This window comes from Phyllostomus hastatus, unplaced genomic scaffold, assembly GCF_019186645.2.
Source record: "Phyllostomus hastatus isolate PE091 unplaced genomic scaffold, TTU_PhHast_1.1 phas_scaffold_28, whole genome shotgun sequence".
NCBI lineage: Eukaryota > Metazoa > Chordata > Mammalia > Chiroptera > Phyllostomidae > Phyllostomus > Phyllostomus hastatus.
The window spans coordinates 13,270,321-13,295,459 of record NW_025334022.1 but is presented as its reverse complement, the minus strand read 5'-3'; the positions used below and the strand labels follow the sequence as shown (position 1 = coordinate 13,295,459).

The following is a 25,139-nucleotide window of genomic DNA, read 5'->3' as shown; positions in this document are numbered from 1 at the left end:
ATTGGCCTGTAATTTTCTTTTTTGTAGCATCTTTACCTGGTTTTGGAATTAAGATAATGGTAGCCTCATAAAATGAGCTTGGGAGGCTACCCTCCTCTTGAATTTTTTGAAATAGATTGAGGAGAGTTGTTAGTTTTTCTCAGAATGTTTGGTAAAATTCACCTGTGAAGCCATCCAGTCCAGGGCTTTTGTTTGTTGGGGGAGTTTTTCAATTACTGCTTCAATTTCACCAGGGATAATCTGCCTATTCAGATTCTCTGATCTTTCCTGATTTAGTTTTGGAAAAGTATAAGTTTCTAAAAAAAAATTTGTTTTAAGTTTTGAAAAATAAATGTAAAGCAGCCTTCTTCCCCAGGCAACTAAACAGAAAGAAGTTTGGTTTTGTTTACTGCGACATACACATGAAATCGAGTATACAGTCCATGCAGTGGCACAGCCATTGGTGAGGACATCCTGATGCTGGCCCCAGGGCAAAATAGTCCCAGCAACGTCATCTGCTTGCTATCGCTGCTGCCCCTGACACCTTCCCTGCAGCCACCTAGCCTGACTTGAAGAGAAGGATTGCAACTTGACCCAAGTAAAAATAGGTGAAGTGCTTTGTCTCGTGTATAACGTAGCTGCCAAAATTTTGGCTCACGATACAATGCCAGGTAGGGTTGTATTTCTTGTCAAATTCCTTCTTGATCTATGTTGTCCTTCTCCATAGCCTGCGTGGCGCAGTCATCGGCATCCTGTTGCATGTCCTCAGACATGTCTGCGTTCTTGATTACTGCCTTACGGTCAGACATTGTGACACTTCACGCAGGCGAGTCCTGTGTGAGAGGGGGGAAGGGAGTGTGAAAGGGAGAGAAACAGTGGTTTCCTTTTGTATGCCCTACATTGGGGACCCAGTCCACAACCTAGGCAGGTGCCCTGGCTGGGAATCAAAACAGCAACCCTTTGAGTCACAGGCCAGTGCTCAGTCCACTGAGCCACACCAGCCAGGGTGGTTCCATATAAATTTTTGAAATGTCTTAAGCTTACCAGAAAGCCTGCCAGCAAAGGCAGATTTCTAGGAGCACTGAGATTTTAGCTGACCCTTCCCTGGGCCTGGTGCTGGTAAAAGCCAGCCATGGTGCACCACCAGTCAGAGAAAGACCAATACCGTATGATTTCACTCATATGTGGAATCTAGTGAACAAACTGAACTAACAAGGAAAATAAAGACCCATAGATAGAAAGTAGGATGACAGCTATGAGGGGAGGTATGTCAGGTGGAAGAGGGAGGGAGCAAAAAGGAATAAGGACTCATGGACATGGACAACAATGTTTTGATTGCAGGTATAAGGGTGTTAAATAGTAACTTAAAAAAATTGAGTAAGTAATGTTTTTAATAAAAGAATGAAATCTGACCATTTGGTTAGAATAAGGACTCATGGATATGGACAACAATGTGTTGATTGCAGGTATAAGGGCATTAAATAGTAACTGAAAATAATGAATACATATTTTTTAAATAAAAGAATGAAATCTGACCATTTGGACAACATGGATGGATTTTGATGGCATTATGGTAAGTGAAATAATTCAAAGACAAATACTGTATGATCTCACTTATACTTAGGTTCTTAAAAAAACAAACCAGATACAGAGAACATACAAAGGTAAGGGAGTGCCAGAGGTGGGGTGAGGAGTGGAAGAAATACATAATGGAGTCAAAAGGTACAAACTTCCAGTTATAAATAAGGCATGGGTATAACTTATATCATGGTGACTATAGTTAATTATATTGTTGTATATTTGAAAGTTGCTAAAAGAGTAAATCTTAAAAGTTCTCATCACAAGAAAAATATTTTAACTATGTATAGGGATAGATGTTAATTAGACTTATTATAGTGATCATTTCATTTTTTATGTATATATATATATATATCAAATCATTTTGTTGTATACTTGGAAGTACTATTACATGTCAATTATATCTTAGATAGAGTACAATATTTGAATAAAAATATGCAAATCTTGCTGTTTGAAATAAACACAGATGGATCTTAAGGGGATTATGCTAGGAGAAATAAGTCATACAGAGAAATACAAATACTATGTGACCTCACTTATATGTGAAATCTAAAACAAATAAAAAATAAACTGAACTCATACAGAGAACAAACAGATTGGTGGTTGCCAGATGTCAAAGTGGAGGGTGGCAAAATAGGTGAAGGTGGTCAAAAAATACAAACAGCCAGTTATAAGGTAAATAAGTCCTGGGGATGTAATGTACAGTAAGGTGACTATAAATAATAATAGTGTATTGTACAGTTAAAGGTAACTAAAAGAACAATCTTAAAAGTTCACATCACAAGAAAAAATTTATAACAATGTGTGATGATAAATGTTAATTATACTTATTGTGGTGATCATTTTGCAATATGTACAAATATCAAATCATTATGTGGTACACCTGAAACTAATGTTATACGTCAATTATATCTCAATTTTTAAAAAATTGTAAAACATATATCAAGTAAGGGACTATTATCCAAAATATACAAAGAAGTCTTGAACAATAAGAAAACAAGCACCCCAACTGAAAAATGGTCTAAAGACTTTACCAGAAAGTTCACTAAAGATATACAGATGGCAGTAACCAATATAAAAAGAAAATGCACATCATATGACATCAGGAAATTGCAAATTAAAACAACAAGGAGATACCACTAACACACCTGTTAGTATGACCAGAATGCAGAATACAGACAACACCAATTGCTGACAACAATGTGGAGTGAAAGGAACTCTCTCATTCATTGCTAGTTGGAATACAAAGTGGTACAGCCACTTTGAAAGATAGTTTGCTGGTTTTATTACAAAACAACTTATCATTACCATACAATCTAGCAGTCACACTCCTTGATAAATACCTAAAGGGGAGGAAAACTTATGTCCACACAAAAACCTTCACAGAAATATTTATTGCAGCTTTATTCATAATTGCCATAACTCTGGAAGCAACCATGTTGTGCTTCAGTAGGTGAATGGACAAAGAAACAGTACATCTAGACAATGGAATAGTACTCAGTGCTACAAAGAAATGATCTATCATGCCATGAAATGATATGGAAGAATCTTAAATGCTTATTACTAAGTGAAAGCAGCCAATCTCAAAAAGCTATGAACTGTACAATTGTAATCAAATGATATTCTGGAGAAGGCAAAACTATGGCAACAGTAAAAAGATCAGTGGTATCTGGGATTGTGGAGTAGGAGGATAATGAGCACAAAGGGTGTTTAGGGCAGTGCTCTGTATGATACTACAATGATGGATATGTAATATTATACAACTTGTCCAAGCCCATAAAACGTACATCAAGAGTGAACCTTAAGATAAACTATAAACTTTGGGTGATCATGATGTATCAACATAGGTTCATCAATTGTAACAAAAGTATCATTCTGGTGGAGAATGATGAAAATAGGGGAGGCTGTGTAAGTGTGGAGAGAGGCAGGGAGTATATAAGAAACCTCTGTATCTTTCTCTCAAATTTACTATGAAACTACAACTACCCTAAATAATAGTCTTACCATAAAAGGAAGACAACCCACAGAATGGAAGAAAATATTTGCAAAACATATACCTGATAATTGTCTACTATCTAGAGTATTATAAAGAGCTCTTACAATTCAATGACAAAATGACAAATAGTCCAATTAAAAATAGACAAATGACTTGAACATACATTTTCCAAAGAAGTTATACAAATGATCAATAAGTACATGAAAAGATGTTCAACAGCCTTATTAGAGAAATGTAAAATAAAACCACAAGGAGATAGCACTTTATACCCAATATGCTAGCCATAATCAAGAAAACAGAAACTAACAAGTGTTGATAAAGATGTGGAGAAACTGGAACCTTTGTACATTGATGGTAGGGCTGGAAAATGGTGCAGCTACTATGTACAGTTTGGCATGTTCTCAAAAAGTTAAACACAGAATTACTATATTACCCAGCAATTCTACTCCTAGGTATAGGCCCAAAAGAACTGAAAACAGGTATTCTAATATGACCTAAAACAACTCATAACTGCATGCCTCTGTGATTATACTAAATATTATTGCAAATAAATACATTGTATTTAGTATTTATTATTCTTGTGTTACTGTATTTTAGTATAAATATTATATTATTTATGCTAAATACAATAATATTTAGAATTTTATTTTGTTTTTAGAATTGTTCATTTTAAATGTGTGAATTGTACTGTGTATGAGTAATATCTAAATATAGGTGCTATATTATATACATACACACACATATACGAGGTGTGTCTAGAAGGCATCCAGTCATGTAATACAAAAAGTAGAGACATTTATTGAAGAAGATACAAGAAACATTGTACATAGGACAATGACACCTTAGTCCCCTCCAAAGTAGGCACCTTGGGACCTGACACAGTTTTGCCAATTGCTTTCAGCTGCCCCATCGTATTTTCCTGAATCTCATCGATGGTCCAAAATATTTTTCATTTCAAAGGTGATTTTAGTTTTGGGAAGAGCCAGAAGTTAGGGGGCACCAAATCTGGGCCTTAGAGGGGCTGAGTCATCTGGGTGATTAGATGTTTCACAAAAAAACTCTACATGAGACACAATGCATGAGCAGGTGCATTGTCATGATGAAGCTGCCAATCACCAGTTGCCCATAGCTGTGTCCTTCTGAATCATCCAAATAGTTTTCATGGAGGAATGTTTAAGCTTAACACAAAATTTGATGCAGATTCATTGCTCTGCTCACTCAGTCATTTTGAATGTGACAACCACACAGTACACATGCTTACTCAATGGCATCCACTACCCCCACTGACTAGTACAGTGAAGTCATCATTGTTTACGTATGCACATTCCAGTCCACTTTCCTTTGCTGCCAGGTTACCTTGATGTCACACAAACCATTCTCATTATATTAACAATGGCTGGACTTTTTCCAGACAGACCTTATATATGGAATGAAGTACTATGAAGTACTAATATGCTACAACATAAATGAACCCTGAAAACCATGCTAAGTAAAAACAGCCAGTCACAAAAGACCCCATATTTACAAGGTCTGGCAACCTGGTAGGGTAATAATATGGGTGTAATAATTTATAGTTTTATTTGAACATTTCACCTAAAATGTCATATGGTGTACTTGAGTGTGATATTGTTATGCTATAGAATTGCATGCTTATCATTTTGTAACAAAATATTTTGCAATAAAAAAGGGGCATTATTTGTGCTGGACCCTGTATTATGATTCCATTTGTAATATATGGAATGTCCAGGATAGGCAAATATATAAGGGACAAAATATACATTAGTGGTCACCCAGTGCTTGAGGGAATGGAGGATTAGGGTGGTTATAGCTAAATGTTATGGGGTTTCTATTAAAGAAACTATTCTAAAAGTGACTTGGTGGATTTTCCACAATTCTCTGTGTATACTAAAAACCATTGAATTATACACTTTAAATGTGAATTGGCTCATAATAATGTGGTTTTCTCAAAAAACAATTAAAACTGTTCACTATGAGACAAAGGCAATAACTATAGAAGCTCACTCACACATGGAACCTATGTGCACCAGGATTCACCTGCTCTAGTCAACTAGAAAACAGGACAACACTTCAGATCGAGAACTATGTGATCCACATGGAAAGCAAAGGAACTCACTGACTGCATATGCATGATCTGTGTACTCCATGGTTTTCCATGCACTAGCTGAAGATGAAGGGCAATGCATGTTTTTACTGACTGAGCCCACCTTTTTACCACTCTGAATTTCCCTCTAAGAAACCCTAGTAGCTTTCTATTTTCAGTGGTCATTGATAATTTCCTGAGGATAATGACAATGCTCCTTCTTCTCTATTTCCCTGCTTCCAAGGTGCTGAAGATTCTTCCTCAGAAAAGATTCTAGTGTCCTGAACATTTGTAACATTTGGCAGGAAATGAATCAGACCACTTCAGAGTAAAGGACCAGCCCTAGAATTACACAGTCACAGATGTGCCACAGTTTCAGCTATAAGTATAAAGACATAGAAAGTACACAAGATGGTGTAGGAGTGAATTGAAGACACAGAAACCTCCTCCCAGGACCAGCTTGGAATTACAACTAAATTGTGGAGAAATCACCCAGAACAAACAGTTGAACAATAGCTAGAGAGAAACCTTAAAACATCAGGCAGACAGAAGAATCAGCTTCAGTACAACCTGTCTGGTAAGGAGTGCGGTGGAGACTCGAGAAGGCTGGCTGGGTGCCCACGGGCATCAGTGCGAGAGGGATAATTAAGTGGCTGATTGGATCCCCCTGAGAAGAGTGGGGTCTAAACCCTAAGCAGGGATCCCCAGCCTAAGGCACCAGAGCCCAAAGAGTACACATATAACACCCAGCAGCAAAAAGTGGCAGGGTTACACTCTGCCAGAAATGGACAGCTGGAGACACAAAGAGCCACTTAAAGGGTCAATGTGCAAATTTTCTTGGCTCTTCTTGAATGTACCCTGGGCTCCAGCAAAAGTGGGTGCAGAGTGGCCTGGAGATGCCTGAGGAGAGACTGGGGACAGAAGCTTTAAGGATAGAACTAAGAGAGTAGGCTCTGTGATTCCAGTGCCGAGTCACACCCCATACAGTAGCAGCCATGCTGCTCAGGCAGACCACCCTCCTCTAAGTGGCAGCAGCCAGAGGGGAAACAATAGTCCTGACCCAGGAGGGACTCTGTCCTGGCTCTTTGGTACTTAAGCCTGACTGCTGAGTGCCGAGTGACTAGATTAACAACCAAAGGAGACAGCCACAGGAGACAATAGATCCCTGGCAGTCTCAGAGCAGGCTGCCTAAGGTCAGATGGGGTCAAGATCTGACATCACCAGAGGTGGATCCAGAAAGAAAAAACAGTGGTAAATACTAGAGGCTACTAAGACAAAATCCACTGCATTTTTCTCCATGATTTCTGGTATTTTCTTTCCTGAATTGCTTTTTAACATTCATTTCTTGTCCATCAAGTTTGTGCATATTAAGTTACTACATTTTATACTACAGTTTATTTCAATTCACATATTTTGTCCCTCCCTTCTCTTACCCCATTTTTCACCTCAAATTTTGAATTCTTCCCTGTCTCAGCCTGTTTCTTTTTTCTTCTTTTCTTCTCTCATCCTGCCCTCTTATTTTTCTCTATTCTCCTTCTCTGTTTCTTTTTGTCTCAAATTTTAACTTTCAACTGTCTTATCCTGCTTTTTCTTCCTCACTCTTAGTATTCCCTCTCCCACTATCATATCAAAATCATTTCCCATTCCTCTAGACATCACTTAAGCTTTTCTTTCATTTTTCCCTCTTATTCCCATCCCACCTATATTAATTTTAACTCAATTGTTGTTGATAGTACTGTGGCAGATTGTTCTCTCCAACTTGGCTCTTCTATTCTTATTATTTACTTTTTTCCTTCATTTTTCTTTCTCGATCTCACTTTATTTTATCTTCTGTTTAAAACTAATACCATATGCTTCCCTTCTCATACATCATTCTAGGTTCTTCATTCTTTTTTTTATTTATAATGTAAATTTTACTTTCTCTCTTCACATTGCTCCAATTCCCAATTCTTATTAGTGCTCCTCCCCCTACCCTCTCAAAATCCTTTTCTTCCAGTAGGTCATTTCATATTGCCTTCTTTCTTATAATACTCTTAATCTCTTTACACACTTCCCAATACTAGTTCACTTGCTGTTGATAGTGGGATTGCAGGGGGAAGTTATTTTTCTAGGTGTGGGTTTATTTCCTGGGTTTTGTGGTTTTGTTCTGGCAGCACCTGCACAACAGCATACAAGATGTGGTGGGTGGAGTGATCCTCAGTCAACCAGCTGGAGGGAAGTCCTGACCAAAGAAGGACCCAACAACAACCAAAACTCAATTACATCCAGAGAACCAACATAAATAGCAGAAAGGGCATCCCAAAAGAAACAAGTTCAGGAGATCAAGGAGACTGCACTACTGAATATCACAGATCTCCTACCATGGAGGTTCACAAAACAAACTCAGAGAATTAACACATATTAATTAAGCCCTGGCTGGTATGGCTCAGTAGATTGAGAACCTGCTTGTAGACTAGGTGGTCATGAGATCGATTGCCAGACAGGGCACATGTTTGGGTTGAAGGCCAGATCTCCAGTGAGGGACACATAGGAGGCAACCACACATTGATGTTTTTCTCCCTCTTTTTCTCCCTCTCTTCTCCTCCCTCTAAAAATAAACAAATAAATAAAATCTTAAAAAAGAACTTTTTTTTCATATTGTCCTCTCTTGCCTTTAAAGTGGCCCTCCTAAACTGAGATGGAGATTGTGGTGTGTCCTGCTGGACTCCCCTGCTACAACTAAGTACATGGGAGCAGAGAAAGCATAGGCCAGGACAAGAGAAACAGAATAATTTAAGTTGCAGAAGCAGACAAGAAGAGACTCACAAATACCTGGAAGACAAAGAAACAATGGGCAATCAAAAACAAAGGAAGAATTCTCAGAAAGAGTGCCAAATGGCACAGAGCAGAGTTGACAAAATCATTTTCACTGGGGCCACATTAGCCTCACAGTTGCCTTCAAAGGGCCGAATATAATTTCAACAGGAACCTAAACAACAAAACAAAGAAACAAGCAAAATATAACCAAAGACACTGAAATAGAGGACAGGCTGATAGTGACCAGAAGGGAGAGAAGAGAGAATTTCAGGAGACAATGGGAAGGGTTTACAGGAACAAATTTAAAGGACACATGGACAAAAACTAGGGGGAGGGTGGTAATGGGAGGGAAGAGGGGAGGGTTGGGTGGGTGGGCTGGACTGGGAGTAAAAGGGAGAAAACTATACTTGAACAATGATTAAAATAAAATTAAAAAAAGAAAATAAAAAAAGAAATACATAGAGCAATGTTAAAAACAAAAACAAAAACAAAAAATACTCCTTAACAGTTAAGGAGTAGTTACATTTATATAGTCCTAAAATTATGTCAGCACTTTGAAGGCAACTGCAAGGCTGATGTGGCCCCCAATGAAAATGAGTTTGACACCCCTGGCATATAGGCAAGTAAACTATCAGATATTGAGATCAAAACAATGGTTATAAGGGAGCTTAATGAGCTCAGTGAGAATTACCAAAAACTACAGGGAAGCTACAAGAAATTTACAGCAAACTATATCACCATGAAAAAGGACATAGAAACATACAAGAAGAGCCAAGAGGAAATGAAAAATACAACTTCTGAACTGAAGAACACAGTAGAAGAAATCAAAAGTAGATTAGATGATGCGCAGGATCAAATCACTGGGCTGAAGGAAAAGGTAGAAAAACCTCAAGAAAAGGAAAAAAGACTCAAAATGAACAAAGAAGGTTTAAGGGAACTGCAGGAAAACATGACATGGAAAAATATCTGTATAACAGGGATACCAGAAGGAGAAGAGGAGGGCTAAGGGGCAGAAAAACTGTTTGAAAAAGTAATGATGGAAAACATTCCGATTTTGATGAGAGAAAAAGCCATACAATTTCAGAAAGTTCAGTGGGTCCCAATCAAGAGGAACCCAAAGAGGCCTACTCCAAGAGACTTCATAATTAACATGGCAAAATTCAAAGACAAAGACAGAATCTTAAGGGCAGCAAGGGAGAAACAGGAAGCAACATACAATGGAGCTCCAATAAGGTCAGCAGCTGAGTTCTGAAGGGAAACACTATGAGCAAAGAGAGAATAGCAGAAAATATTCCAAGTAATAAAAACCAAAGTCCTTCAAGACTACTCTACCCAGCAAGGCTGTCATTTAAAATGGAAGGCAAAATAAGGAGTTTTCCAGACAAAGGAAGGCCAGAATATACCTCCACCAAACCAGCCTTGCAAGATACACTGAAGGGACTGATGTAAGAAGATGAAAGAAAAGAGACAGAAAGGAACACAGGTACAAAGGGGGAAAATGGCAATGAATTAGTACCTTTCAATAATAATGTTAAATGTAAATGCATTAAATGTTCCAATCAAAAGACATAGGGTAACTGAATGGATAAGAAAACATGACCTGCACATATGCTACCTACAAGGGACCAACACCAAAACAAAAAACCTACACAGACTGAAAGTGAAGGATTAGAAAAACACATTCCAAGCAAACAGACAGAAAAAACAGCCACTGTAGCAATACTTATATCAGAGAAAACAGACTTCAAAACTAAGGGCTTAAAAAGAGACACAAAAGGCCACTTCAAATTACTCAAGGGAAGAGTCCTTCAAAAAGACATAAATATTATAAACATATATGCACCCAACATAGGAGCACCCAAATATATAAGGAAAATCTTGGAGGGCTTCAAGAACAATATAGACAGCAACACACTTATAGTAGGATTTTAACACCCCACTGTCAACAATGGATAGGACTTTCAAAGAAAATATCAACAAGGGTATATGGAAAAGAAAGATGTATAAGACAAAATGGACTTAACTGATAAATGTATAGAACCTTTCATCTCAAAGAAGCAAAATACACATTCTTTTCAAATGCACATGGAATATTTTCAAAGATAGACCACATGACAGGACACTAAACAAGCCTCAACAATTTCAAGAAAACTGAAATCTTATGAAGCATTTCCTCAGACCACAAGGGTCTGAAACTAGAAACCATCCCCTCAAAGAAAAAACTAAAAATCACTCAAAGTCATGCAGATTAAATAGCATGCTATTAAACAATGAATGGGTTAATAATGATTTCAAGGAAGACATTAAAATGTTTCTGGAAACAACTGAAAAAGAACTCACAACAACCCAAAACATATGGGACACAGCGAAGGCAGTCCTGAGAGGGAAGTGCATAGTGATACAGGCCTACCTAAAAAGGACAGAAACATTTCAAATAAACAACCTAACCCTACATCTATAAGAACTGGAGGAACAACAACAAACGAAGCCCAGAGCAAGTAGAAGGGAGGAAATAACCAAGATCATAGCAGAATTAAATAACACAGAGACTAAAAGAAATATGCTAAGGATAAATAAATTCAGGAGCTGGTTCTTTGAAAAGATAAACAAAATTGATAAGCCTTTAAGCAGGCTCATCAAGAAAAAAAGAGAGAGGATCCAAATAAACACAATCAGAAATGAAAGAGGAGAGATTACCTCTGATACCACAGAAATACAAAGGATTGCAAGAAATTTCTATGAAGAACTATATGCCAAGAAATTTGAAAACCTTCCAAAACTGAATGAAGAACAAGCAGAAAGCCTGAACAGACCAGTAACAGCTGATGAAATCAAAGCAGTAATAAAAAAACTCCCAGCACACAAAGCCCTGGGCTGGACTGTTTCACAGGAGAATTTTACAAAGCATTTAAAGAAGAGTTAACCCCTATCCTTCATAGACTATTCCAGAAAGTCCAAGAAGACCAAAACCAGGCAAAGACACAACAAAGAAAACTACAGGCCAATTTTACTGATGAACATAAATGCTAAAATCCTCAACAAAATGATGGCAGACTGCATCCAGCAATACATCAAAAAGATCATACACCATGATCAAGTAGGATACATGATGGGGAGTCAAGGATGGTGCAATAGTCATAAATCAATTAATGTAACACATCACATAAAAAAAGAAAAGATAAAAGCACATGATCATATCAAGAGGTGCAGTAAAAGCATTTGATAAGGTAGAGCACTCAATTATGATAAAAATACTCAGCTAAGTGGGGATAGAGGGAGCATAGCTCAGCATACTAAAGGCTATATATGAGAAACCTAGAGCCAACATCATATTCAATGGTTCAAAACTAAAAGTTTTCCCACTAAGACCAGGAAAAAATCAAGTGTGCCTGCTTTCACCACTTCTATTCAATACAGCATTGTAAGTCCTAGCCACTGCGATCACATAAGAATAAGAAATAAAAAACATCCAAATTGGAAAGGAGGATGTAAAATCATCATTGTTTACAGATCACATGGTAGTGTACATAGAAAACCCCACAGACTTCAGGAAAAAACTACTCAACCTAATAAGTGAATTCGGCAATGCAGTGGGATACAAAGTCAATATTCCAAAATCCAGAGCATTTTTGTACACCAGGAATGAAATGTCAGAAACAGAAATCAGAAAAAAATCCCATTTGCTATAGCAAGAAGAAAAATAAAGTACCTAGGAATAAACCTAACCAAGGATGTAGAAGACGTGTACTCAGAAAACTGCAGGACACTGAAGAAAGCCATTAAGGAAGACATAAATAAGTGGAAGCATATACCATGTTCATGGACTGCAAGAATTACCATCATCATAATTTCCAAAGGATTTTATAGATTCTACACAATCCCTATTAAAATACCAATGATGGCCCTCATTGGAATGGTTCAGAGGGTTGAGTGGTGGACTGCGAACCAAAAGGTTGCTGGTTCAATTCCCAGTCAGGGTACATGCCTCCACTGTGGGCCATGTCCCCATTTGGAGGCTTTCAAGAGGGAAGCATCCTCTTGAACATCAATGTTTCTCTCCTCTCTTTGTCCCTACCTCCTTCTCTCTCTAAAAATAAGTGGAATCTTTTAAAAAATTATTTTTAAAAAATTTCAATGACATATTTTACAGATATAGAACAAAAAATTGAAAAATTTATATGGAACCATAAAAGACCCTAAACAGCCTCAGCAATTTTGAGAAAGAAGAACAAAGTAGGAGGAATAACAATACCTGATATCAAACTATATTACAAGTCCACTGCAATCAAAACAGTCTGGTACTGGCATAAGAATAGACACATCAATGTAACAGAACACAGAGCCTAGAAATAAACCCAAGTCTCCATGGTCAATGAATATTTAACTAAGGGTGCAGAAGCATAAAATGGAGTAAAAATTGCCTCTCCAAAAAATAGCGTTGGGACATTGGGACACCTACATGCAATGAAATAAAACTCGACCACCAACTTCCACCACATACAAAAGTAAACTCAAGATGGATAAAAGATTTAAATATAAGTCATTATACCATAAAAGTCCTAGAGGAGAACATAGGCAGGAAAATTTCAGATATCGCACATGTCCATATATTCACCAATATGCCCCATAGAGCAAGGGACATAGAGAAAAGAATAAACAAATGGGACTTCATCAAAATAAAATGTTTCTGCATGCCTAAGGAAAACATCAGCAAAACTAAAAGGGAATCAACTACATAAGAAAACATATTTGCCAATGATACCTCGTACAAAGGTTTGATCTCCGAAATTAAGTACTCACATGACTCCATACCAGAAAGACAAACAGTCCAATTAATACATGGGACCTGGCTGGAGTGGCTCAGTGGATTGAGTGCCTGCCTGTGAACCAAAGGGTCTCTAGTTCATTCCCAGTCAGGGCACATGCCTGGGTTGTGAACTAGGTTCCCTGGTGTGGGGCACCGGGGGCACAGAAGATACAACCACACATTGATGTTCCTTCCCCTCCCTTTCTCCCTCCATTCCCCTCTCTAAAAAACAAATAAATAAAATCTTTTTAAAAACTGGGCAAAGGGCCCCAGCTGGTGTGGCTCAGTGGACTGAGTGCTGACCTACAAATCAAAGGGTCGCTGGTTTGATTTCCCAGTCTCGGGCACATACCTGGGTTACAGACCAAGTTCTCAGTTAGGGGGTGTGCAAGAGGCAACCACACATTGATGTTTCTCTCCCTCTCTTTAATCCCTCCCTTCCCTTCTGTCTAAATAAATTAAAATGTTTTTAAAAAATGGGTAAAGTTCCTGAACATACATTTCTCGAAAGAGGACATACGGAGGGCCCAGAGACATATGAAAGGATGCTCAGTATCTCTATCCATCAGAAAGATGCAAAATAAAACCACAATGAGTTACCACTTCATACTGCTCAGAATGGACATCATAAACAATCAACAAACAACAAGTGCTGACCAGGTTGTGGAGAAAAGGGAATCCTAGTACACTGTTGGTGGGAATGCAGACTGGTGCAGCCACTGTGGAAAAAAGTATGAAATTTCCTCAAAAAACTAAAAATGGAATTGCCTTTTGACCCAGCAATTCCACTGCTAGGATTATACCATAAGAATCCTGAAACACCAACCCAAAAGAAACCATGCAGCCCAATGTTCATTGCAGCACAATTTACAATAGTCAAGTGCTGGAAGCAACCTAAGTGCCCACCAGTTAATGAGTGAATAAAAATGTATGGTACATTTACACAATGGAATACTAAGCAGCAGAAAGAAAGATGGAACTCCTACCTTTCATGACAGCATGGAAGGAACTGGAGAGCATTATGCTAAGTGAAGTAAGCCAGGAGGTGAAAGAAAAATACCATATGATCTCACCTATAGTGGAACCTAATCAACAAAACAAACAAGTGAGCTAAATGGGAATAAGACATAGAGACCAGAAACATAAAAATAACGAACAAAGTGAGAGTGACCAGAGTGTCCCAGGCAACAGGGATAATGTGGGAAAGAAGGGGAAGGATGAAGTTAAGGAACATGTATAAAGGACCAATGTACAAAGGCAAGAAGTTGGGGAGGATTGAATGTGGGAGGTGGGCATGGTTAGGGCAAAGGAGAGTAAGGGGGGTAGAAATGGGGACAAGTCTAATTGAACAAGAAAAAAAAAGTGTAAATAAAATGAAATGATGAACAATAGTATGAAATGGGACACAGCCATAGTACAGCAGGTTAAATTATTATGCAAATTCCCCAATTCTCTTTTCCCATTGTGTATTTTAAAAGAAGAAACAAATTCTTCCCCACTTTGTTTTGTAGGAAATGAGAATGATTCATCTTTCATCAGTTTTTAGTCCAACTTAACATTTCTTCCATTATATTTTTCTCTAATTTCTTTTAGAACAGACAACATATTTAAACTACATTAAAATTCTAAAGCCCCACAGTTTTATTTTAGCCAGTTTATTATCATTCTGTAGTGGTTCCAGACTTTGGCTATAGGTGACCATTCTGCATGGTGTGGGCCCAGCTCCCACTCAGAAAGGCTAGTGGAAAGCGAGGTCCAATGCACAGAATCCACACCCACAGATTGGTTGTCTGTCCCATGGGGAATCAGGCCTGCCTTGCACCTAGGCCACTTTGAGACTTGCTTTTTGCTAAAACTCCCTCACCCCGAATTGAGGCAGCAAGTGCTTACTGTAACTTCCTAAAGTCTGAGCTAAACCTCTCCAGTATGGAGTGTAACCAGTTCAACCACTTTTCCCCTTAGTCTGCATCATCCTTCTCTTTGAAGTAATTAGCAACATACTTTCTTTTGTTTTCTGTAAAAGGTAACCACCTAAAGCGAACCCGTGTATAATAAATGTGGACCGTCCTCAATGTAATGTGCCCAGAAAAGCAATAAAAGCTTGTCAAGGCAAGAGTAGTGGTGCTCTCCTCTTGAGAGTGACTGATGCGCTCTGAGACACTCTCCCCTTGAGAGAGTGGTAGTGCCATCCCTTTTCTTCTGCAGGACTCAGTAGTCTGTGTGAATTTGTCTCATGGCTCATCCACAATGCAGCGGACACTGCTTGCCGGTGTCCACATCTCTTGGCTGCTTACCTAGTGCCCTCTCCAACCCAGTTACATGCAAGTAACTTTGTACATAGTATCATGTGAATTCTGAGTAATATCATTCAATGTGAGAGTAGTACTTTGTATATTGAGGTGATAAAGGCCAGCAATACCATTGGCCATGTTTTGTTTTTAGAGAAACAGATATTTTATGACAGTTACTGCAGGGTAGTATGTGTGGAAAGTCAGTCTGAATTGTCAAAAATCGTATTTCCCCTGCACTCACCTTCCTGTTATCCTCAAAGTATATTTGGCACTCACCTGCTATTCCATTTACATCTAGATTTTTGTCTCAGAGCAGCTACAGCATGAGGATTCCTGTCACAGGTATGGATGAAGGCTGTGCCAGCAGAACTAGAAATGACAATGTTAAACAGTCAATTCCTACAGAAATATTAGACACTGTTTGAGATAATGGGCCCCAAGTGGCCAACCATAAATAAAGGTTCCAAGCTTTGATACTCAGAAATAGCAATCTCTTTGAGAGACATCTAGCATTCGATGAGTTGGGAGTTAATTCTTATCATCATAGTCAATGGATTAAGGCAGGTACAGGGAAAATGATCACCTCAGATGTAAGAAGTCCCCTTATTCAGCCAGTCAAGGGAATACCCTTATTTCAGTTTTGCATGAGGAACCTTAATGTAGCTAATTGATGATCTCTACTTTAATAAAAATCATGAAGAGAGTTTCATTAAGACTTCCTACAAGTTTAATGCTTTAATTACTTTTAGAGAAAGAAAGGGAGAGAAACATCAATGTGTGGTTGCCTCTAGCATGCCCCCTACTGGGGACCTGGCCCACAACCCAGGCATGTGCCCTGAGAATCGAACCAGCAACCTTTTGGTTTACAGGCCCACACTCAACCCACTGAGCTACACCAGGCAAGGCTTCTTACAAGTTTTAATAGGGATGTTAGCAGCTTATTTTGGTTGCAGTTTCCAATTTTTAAAAGTGTTTAGGTAATCATGTCCACTTTCCCCAAATCCTAATTATTGTAGATACATTAGCATTGAACCAATGTTTTCTCATGTCTAAATTTTTGTATATGCATTGTTTTCAGATGTATTAATCAAACACAAAATAAAAACCTTCACAAGCCAAAAAAGTCTGTTTTTTAAAATTTGTAGATTACTACACTCTAGTGCTATTAGAAAGTCTTTATCTTCCTCCTCATTATCAATGAGCAGATACTTAGTACTGTCTTGACTGGGGTACTTATATACATGTATTCTTTAGGGAGAATACAATATCAATACAAATATTTAGAAGATACATAACCAAATATTGAACACTTTGAATAACACCATACACATGTCAAGGGACAGTTCATTCTAGGGGATAATTGAATGATAGTGTTCAAGAGACGGTAGACAGAGAGGTGTTAGCACTCCTTAAATTACTACAAGTGGAGTTTCAAAAGTTATTTAAATGATAAACTAGTGGAGGAAATGATAAGAAAAAATATGTCAGGCATGGGTGTCATGGGAGAAGCTTCACAGGTATAAAAAAATGTGGTGATCTAATAAGGGGAGCTGAAATTCAGGAGGGACATTTTAGACTTCATCCACAGTGAAACAGGAGGGGTCTTTGGGAGGAGAACCACATGATAAAAAAGAAGATAATTTCTTCTCAATGGAATCACTTTTAAGAGCTCCCCTGACAAGGCACCACTAAATTTACTGGCAGGGCAATAAAGAATTTTTGTTCAATTAACAAAAAAAAGAGATTTGGTGTTCAGTGTACTTTAATATGACTATATAATATTCAAACAACACAATTTTCTCCAGGAAGTGAAACTTCATCTTCTGAACAGGAGTCTGGGGAACAGGCAGCTACTTCAAGCCAATGGTCCCAAGAACTGTCACCTTAGAGCCCTCTAGAGTTTGTCCAGCACAGGGCAGTGATAACAGTCGCTTCTCACTGATGATCTCAAAGGAAAACATGCACTGAGTGAAATGAAAATTATTCTTTGGGAAAGAAATGAAACAAGAAGGAAGGAACAATATAAGCATCAGACAAAAAAAGCAAGGGCTCACAGTTCCCGACATTATGCTACCTCATTCAAATAAGCATATAACTGAAACTAATAGCTAACATATGACTGCTTACTATGTGGCAGGTGCTGTGCAAAGGATGTGTTCTATATCATTTAATCACTGTTCCAACAACCTCATAAAGTTATTATACCCATATTATAAATGAGAAATTTGAAGTGCACAAACATACAGCTAGACAGTTACAGAGCTGTCATTGGAACCTTAGATAACTAACTCAGTTTCCACTCTTAAATTGCCACCAAATGTATAATAAGCTATCATTCAGAAGAGAATCAGATTATGGTCCTTCCAGCTTTCTGTTTCTTTTGCCCATCAACCACTTCCTACACACACATACCCCTCCAAATGGGTTTTCATTGGCTCTACTACAATCTACTAAATCTTTCATATTCTGGAAGACATTTTGATTTACTAAAAGGAATCAGGGTTCCTTGGAAAAATGACTGATTCTGCAATGGATGTAGCAGGGAATATGCAAAATGAACATCTAGTAGTACCAGAAAGAAAGTGCTCAAATAAAAAATAAAACAATGGGGGCATACCAAAGGGCATAGGAACCAAACTGAAATACCTTCTAAAGGGTGAAGCTCAAACAATTTAAGAAACCAAATATCTCTTCATTACAGAAGAATGCTAAATAATTTATACATATTCTTACCCTCCAGAAAGTGGAGCTGTATCTTCGCAAACCCTTCTTGAATATGGGCTGGACTTAGTGACTTCCTTCACTAAAGGAAGGTAAGATTTTTTAAGTTTTTACAATCTTAAAAAAGTAAGATTGCAGATAGGAGGGAATATGACTTTACAGAAGAGAAATCTGGCAAAACTACCATGGCCACCAGATCAAGACCTTGAAATGATATGATGAGAATGACATTTTCACTGTGTGGTCTTCTTCCCAAACACGCATAACCCCAGTCTAATCATGAAGAAAGCATCAGACAAACCCCAATTGAGGCACAGTCTACAAAATATATCAGTAGTTCTCTTTAATACTGTGTAGGACATCAAAACAAAGAAATTCTAAGAAACTGTCATGGTCAACTGGAACCTAAGGAGACATAACAACAATGTGATGTGGTAATCCTGGACTGGATCCTAGAACAGAAAAAGACACTAGGGCAAAACTAGGGACATCTGAGTAAAATATGGACTTTAGTTAATAATAATATATCAGTATTGGTTCATTAATTATGATAAAAGAATCATACTAATCTAACATGTTGATAAAAGGGATAACTGTGGGCAAGGCAGGGGTAGGTAGATATGGGAACTCTCTGTACTATCTTTGGAACTTTTTAGTAAATCTAAAATTATTCTATAATACAAAGTTTATTTTAAATAATCACAGAACTTGGAAAAAGAAACAGAGTTAAATCCCAGCTTTGATTCCTATTAACTGTATAATCCTGTACAAGTCACTTTCTGAGCTTTGGTCTCCCTGTTTATAAATAGAATAGTACTATTTTATGACATCTGCAACTTGGCAGACTAGGAAGCTCCAGGCTCTCCTTTCCCCACCCACATTAACATTTTAAGAAGCAACTACACACTGGCTAACTTTATAGGAGCTCTGGAAAACAGTCTACAGCAATCAAGCAAATGCTTAATGAAGAAAATGCCACATAAATAATATCAGGAAATACCACAGCATTTTACATACCTGTACTCCACCCCTCCTTCCCCCATTATGCCCACAGCACCATATAAGGGTAGGAGTGGCCCAGCTGCCAATTCCATCCCTCTAACTGGGGAAAGGAAGGTGGACCTTTTTTGTAATGTTCTAATCTTCCTGAGGGCTCCCTGAGGTAATGGTCTCTGATTCACATAACTTGCAGTTCAGACAAACAGAAGTGTCATAGCATATCTTGGATCTCAGGATAGGAAATGCTGCAGGAAATGGTGGACATTGCTCAAAAAAGCTGTAGAAGTACTACAGCTTCTCAACACCTGGGGCAAGAGCATAGAGTTAGAAAACACAACAGCACATCAAAAGCCCCCAGAAAAAAAGCAAAGATGAGACTTGTTGGGAAATTAAGACACTTAAAAAACAGAAGTGTATTTAGGGGAGTTGAAAAAAAGCATACAACAGGCCCAGACAAAATGTATGCCTAGAAAAGATCTAAGAAAACTTGAAGCCTCCACATGAGGCTTATCAGAAGGCATACAGCTCTCTTTGCTAATTAGCAAAGGTAATGTCTTCCTAAGCACAGAGCCTATCTGCAAAACTGTTTTTTCAAATGCCCATTTTTCAAAAAAAAATCGTAACACATACAAGGAAACAAGAAAATATGCCACATTCAAAGGAAGAAAATAAAGTGGCACAAACTCTCCCTGAAGAAAACACAGGCATCAGAATTATGAGACAAAGATTAAACAACTGTCTTAAATATGCTCAGAGCCAAAGGGAAACACAAAGAACTAAAAGAATGAGGAAAATAATATATTTTAAAAATAACAATAACACCAAAGAGAAAACAATTATAAAAAAGGACCAAACAGAAATTCTGGAGTTGAAAATATAATAACTGAATTGAAATATTCACTAGCAGGGTTCAACAGGGTTCAACAGAAACAGGAAGAAAGCATCAGTGAGGTTGAAGACCTCCATCTGAAGTGATGGAGTCTAAGAAGCAAAACACAAAACACAATAGAATGAAGAAAAAAAGTGGACAAAGATTAAAGAAAGTTATGGGATATCATCAAGCAATATATGCATTATGAGAGTCCCAGAAGGTTATGAGAGAAAGGAGAAAGGGGCAAAGAGATTATTTGAAGAAATAATCACTAAATGCTTTAAGTAAGATAAACCCAAAGAGGCCTACACCAAGATACATTATCATCAGACTCTCAACAACCAAAGTGAGACTCTTGAAAGAAGCAAGAACAAAACAACTCTTCACATACAAGGGATGCTCAATAAGATTATCAACAAATTTCTCAGTGGAAGCCTCAAAGATGAGAAGGAATGAGATAATATATTTAAAATGCTGAAAGAAAAAAATGTAAACCATGCATTCTCTATCTAGCAAAACAGTCCTTCAAAAATGAAGGTGGGATTACAGACATTTTCTGATAAACAATATTTGACATCACAAAGGAGATTTTAGCCACAGCAATTAGGTAAGAAAAATAAATAAAAGGCATTCAAATTGGAAAGGAAGAGTTAAAATTACCTCTGTATGCAGATGATATGATCTCATATTAGAATACCCTAATATTCCCTCCAAAACTCATTAGATAAAAAAATGAATCCAGCAAAATTACAGACTACAAAAATGCAACAAATCAGTTGCATTTCTGTACATGAACAATGAACAATCTGTTAAGGAAATTAAGAAAACAATTCTACTTATAATAGCATCTAAAAGTATAAGCAAAGGCAACAAAGCAAAAGTAAACAAGTAGGACTACATCAAACTAAAAAACTTCTGCACATCAAAAGAAACAATCCAGAAAATGAAAAGGCAATCTACCAAATCAGAGAAAATATTTACAAATCACATATCTGATACAGGTTTAATATCCAAAACATATAAAGAACTCATACAACTCAATAACTAAAAAAAAACAAACAATATGATTAAAATATGAACAGAGGATCTGAATAGACATTTTTCCAAAGAAGACATACAGACGGCCAACAGATACACGAAAAGATGTTCAACATTACTAATCATCTGAGAAATGCAAATCAAAACCAGAACAAGATACCACCTCACAACTATTAAATGGCTCTCTTATCTATTATAAAAAAGACAAGAAATAACAAGCATTGGGAATGATGAGGAGAAAAGGGAATGCTTCTTCACTGTTGGTGGGAATGTAAACTGGTGCAGTCTCTATGGAAAACGGATGGAGATTTCTCAAAAAACTAAAAATAGAAACTACCATATGGGCCAGCAATCCCACTTCTGGGTATTTATCCAAAGGAAACAAAAACATTGTCTTAAAAAGGTAATATGTACCCCATGTTCATTGCAGCATCATTTATAATAGCCAAGAATATAGAAACAACCTTAGTGCCCATGGGTGAGTGAATGAATAAATAAAATGTGGTATACCTATACAATGGAAAATTATTCAGCCATAAAAAAAGAATGAAATCTTGCCACTTATGACAACACAGATGGACCCTGAGACATTATACTAACTAAGTCAGATAGAAAAAGACTAATACCTTATTATCTCACTTATACATGGAGTCTGAAAAAACAAAACAACAAATTCATGGATACAGAAAACAAATTGGTGGTTGCCAGAGCCAGGGTTTGGGGAGTGAATAAAATGAGTGAAGGTGATCAAAGGTAAAAACTCCCGGTTATAAAATAAGTAAGTCTTGGGAATGTAAAGCATAGCATGGTGACTATAGTTAATAATACTGTATAGTATATTTGAAAAACTGCTAAGTGAGTTGATCTTAAAAGTTCTCATCACAAGAAAAAAGCTGTAATTATGTGTGGTGATGGATGTTAACTAGACTCATTGTGGTGCTCATTTGCAATATATACAAATACCCAATCATTACTTTGCACACCTGAAACTAGTATATGTCAATTACCTATCTATCTGTCTATCTGACAAAGAATAAAATACCCAGGAATAAACTTAACCAAGGAGGTGAAAGGTTTCACATTGAAAACTACAAGTTTGCTGAAAGAAACTAAAGAATACACAAATAAATGGAAGGATATCCTGTGTTCATGAGTTGGAAGATTCAATATTGTTATATCAATACCACCCAAAGTGATCTAAAAATTCAAAACAATCCCTATTAAAATCCTAATGACATTTTTGCAGAAGTATAAAAGTCCATCCCAAAATTCATATGAAATATCAAGTTATTGTGAATACCTACACAATCTTGAAAAACAACAAAGCTGGTGATCTCACATTTCCTGATTTCAAACCTACTACAAAGCTATGATAAACAAAACTGTGTTACTGACATAAAGAAAGACATATAGATCAGTGGAACAGAATAGAAAGCCCAGAAATAAACCCTCACACTTATGGTCAAATGATTTTTTACAAGCATGCCAAAATTACTCAGGGCTACAAAGGACAGTCTTTTCACCAAATGGTGCTGGGGAAACTGGATATCCACATGCAAAGGGAAGAAGTTGGACCCTTTTCTTAAAGCATATACAAAAATGAGCTTATACTCAATCAAACACCTACATGTAAGAGCTAAACCTATAAAGCTCTTAGAAGAAAATATAGGAGAAAAGTTTCATGCCACTGGATTTGGCTGGATATAACACCAGATGTACACACAACAAATAAAAAAAATAAGTAAGTTGGACTCTAACAAAATTAAAAACTTTTATGCATCAAAGAACACTATCAACAGAGTAAAAAGGCAAGTCTCAGTATAGAAAACATGTATCCAAATTATTGATAAGGGACTGGTACCCAGAATCTATTAAAAAAAAAAAAACCTCAACAACAAAAAACAAACAACCTGACTTAAACATGGGAAAATGACTTAAACAGACATTTCTCCAAAGAAGATATACAAATGGGCAGTAGGACATAAAAAGATGTTCAACCTCACTAATCATTAGGTAAGATAACAGAAATACGTATTTTGGTCTCTGTCCCCAGTTCCTGGCACTAAGCTCTAAAACCCTTGTAATTTCCTTAGTGATAAGATCAGTAGGAGCAATTCTTGTTCTAGTATTTGAGCTTTGACTCCATCCCTGATACAGGGCTTCTAAAACTCTTGTAAGTTCTTAAGTGATAAGAACATTAGGGGCATCTTTTGCTCCAATGAGGCAACTCAGGGTGGGCTTCTGGATGGGGGCTAATCACCAGAATGACCAAGCCATGATTAGAAGCTTGGAATTTTCAGCCCAAGCGCCCCAGTCCTCCAGAGAGAGGAGCTAGAAATGGAATAATTAATTATGCCTACATGATAAAACCTCCATAAATGTCCCAAAAGAGTTCAGAGAACTTTCAGGTGGGTGAACACATCTATCAGGAGGGTCTGCAACTCCACAAGGATAGAAGCACCTGCAGTCACCATGCTCCTAGACCTTGCCCTATGTATCTCTGCATTTGGCTGTTCATCTGTATCCTTTATCATATATTGTACTTTAGTAAACTGGAAATGTAAGTAACTATTTTCCTGGATTCTGTGAGCCACTCTAGCAAATTAATTGAACCCAAGGAGGGGGTCATTGGAAACTGATTCATAGCTAGTTGGTCAGAAGCACAGGCGACAACCTAGATTTGAAATTGGCATCTGAAGAGGAATGGGGGCTGTCTTGTAGGACTGAGCCCTTAACCTATGGGTTTTGACAGTATCGAAATTGAGTTAAGTTATAGGATACCTATTTGGTGTTGCAGAGAAATGCTTGTTGTGGGGGAAAACACCCACATTTGGTTACCAGAATTATCAGACATGAAGGGTTCTGCATGAAAGTAAAGGAGACACATAGGAGAGGAAAGCGTTAAGTTCTTCCAATATAGTAGGGAACTTAGAGTCAAATCCCAATGAAATACCACTTCACGCCCACTTAGGGTAGCTATTATTTAAAAAAAACACACAGAAAATAATAACTGTTGGTAAGGGTGAAATGAAAAACCTTAGCATCGCTGGTAGGGATGAAAAATGATGCTGTAGCTGTAGCAAATGGTATGGTGGTTTCTCAAAAAAGTAAACAGAATTACCATATAATCTAGCAATTCTACTTCTCAGTATTTACCCAAAAGAATTGAAATCAGGGACTCAGATATTCTTACAGCCATATTCATAGCAGCGTTATTCACAACAGCCAAACTGCACTAACCCAAGTGTCTGTCCATCAATGGATGAATAAACAAAATGTGGTATTCAGCCTTAAAAAGGAAGGAAATTCAGACACATGCCATAACATGGATGAACCTTGAAGACATTGTGCTAAGTGAAATAAACCAGTCACAAAAGGAAAAATAGCTAATGTCCTGTTCTAATACCCTGTGCAGTCCAGCACCATCACGACCGCCAAGCACATGGAGCTCAGGGGCTATACAAGAGCAGACATAGGTCTGTTCTCCCTCTACCTTCCCATCTCCTCAGCTATGTGTTAACACTCTGACGTTGAGTACTCCTCATTCGTTCATTCTTCTAGGCTCCCGCGGCTCTCTTTCCCCATCTCCGTACACTGCCAGCTTTCACAAAATAATAATTTGCTCGCCGCTGGGCGGGGCCAACCACTTCCCTCCCCCAACAGGATGTAATTAAAATCAAAGTGACAGTTGTTAGCAAATGACTTCCCTGTTACCATGGTAAAGCTACTGATGCCATCTGTGATGTGGTCAAGGATTACTTACATTAGTCTAAGAAAAAAAAACAAACGATTAATAAAAGATGCTATTCGCCCGGGGAAGCCTGAATCCACCTCACAAGGAAGTTACTGCCGGAGCCCGGCCAGTAAAGGGTACCACCCTCGTAAACGTAAGGCACGCTTCCTGTGATACAATGACGTCAGGGGAGGGGCCCTGCGTCCGCCCCGCCCGGGCGTTTCCGGTT

The 25,139-nt window shown here is 37.7% G+C and overlaps 2 pseudogenes; both read right to left on the bottom strand.

Moving 5' to 3' along the window:
• Window positions 1-303: 303 nt before the first annotated feature.
• Window positions 304-24,777, bottom strand: LOC123805095 (annotated as a pseudogene).
• Window positions 8,291-8,411, bottom strand: LOC123805268 (annotated as a pseudogene).
• Window positions 24,778-25,139: the final 362 nt, after the last annotated feature.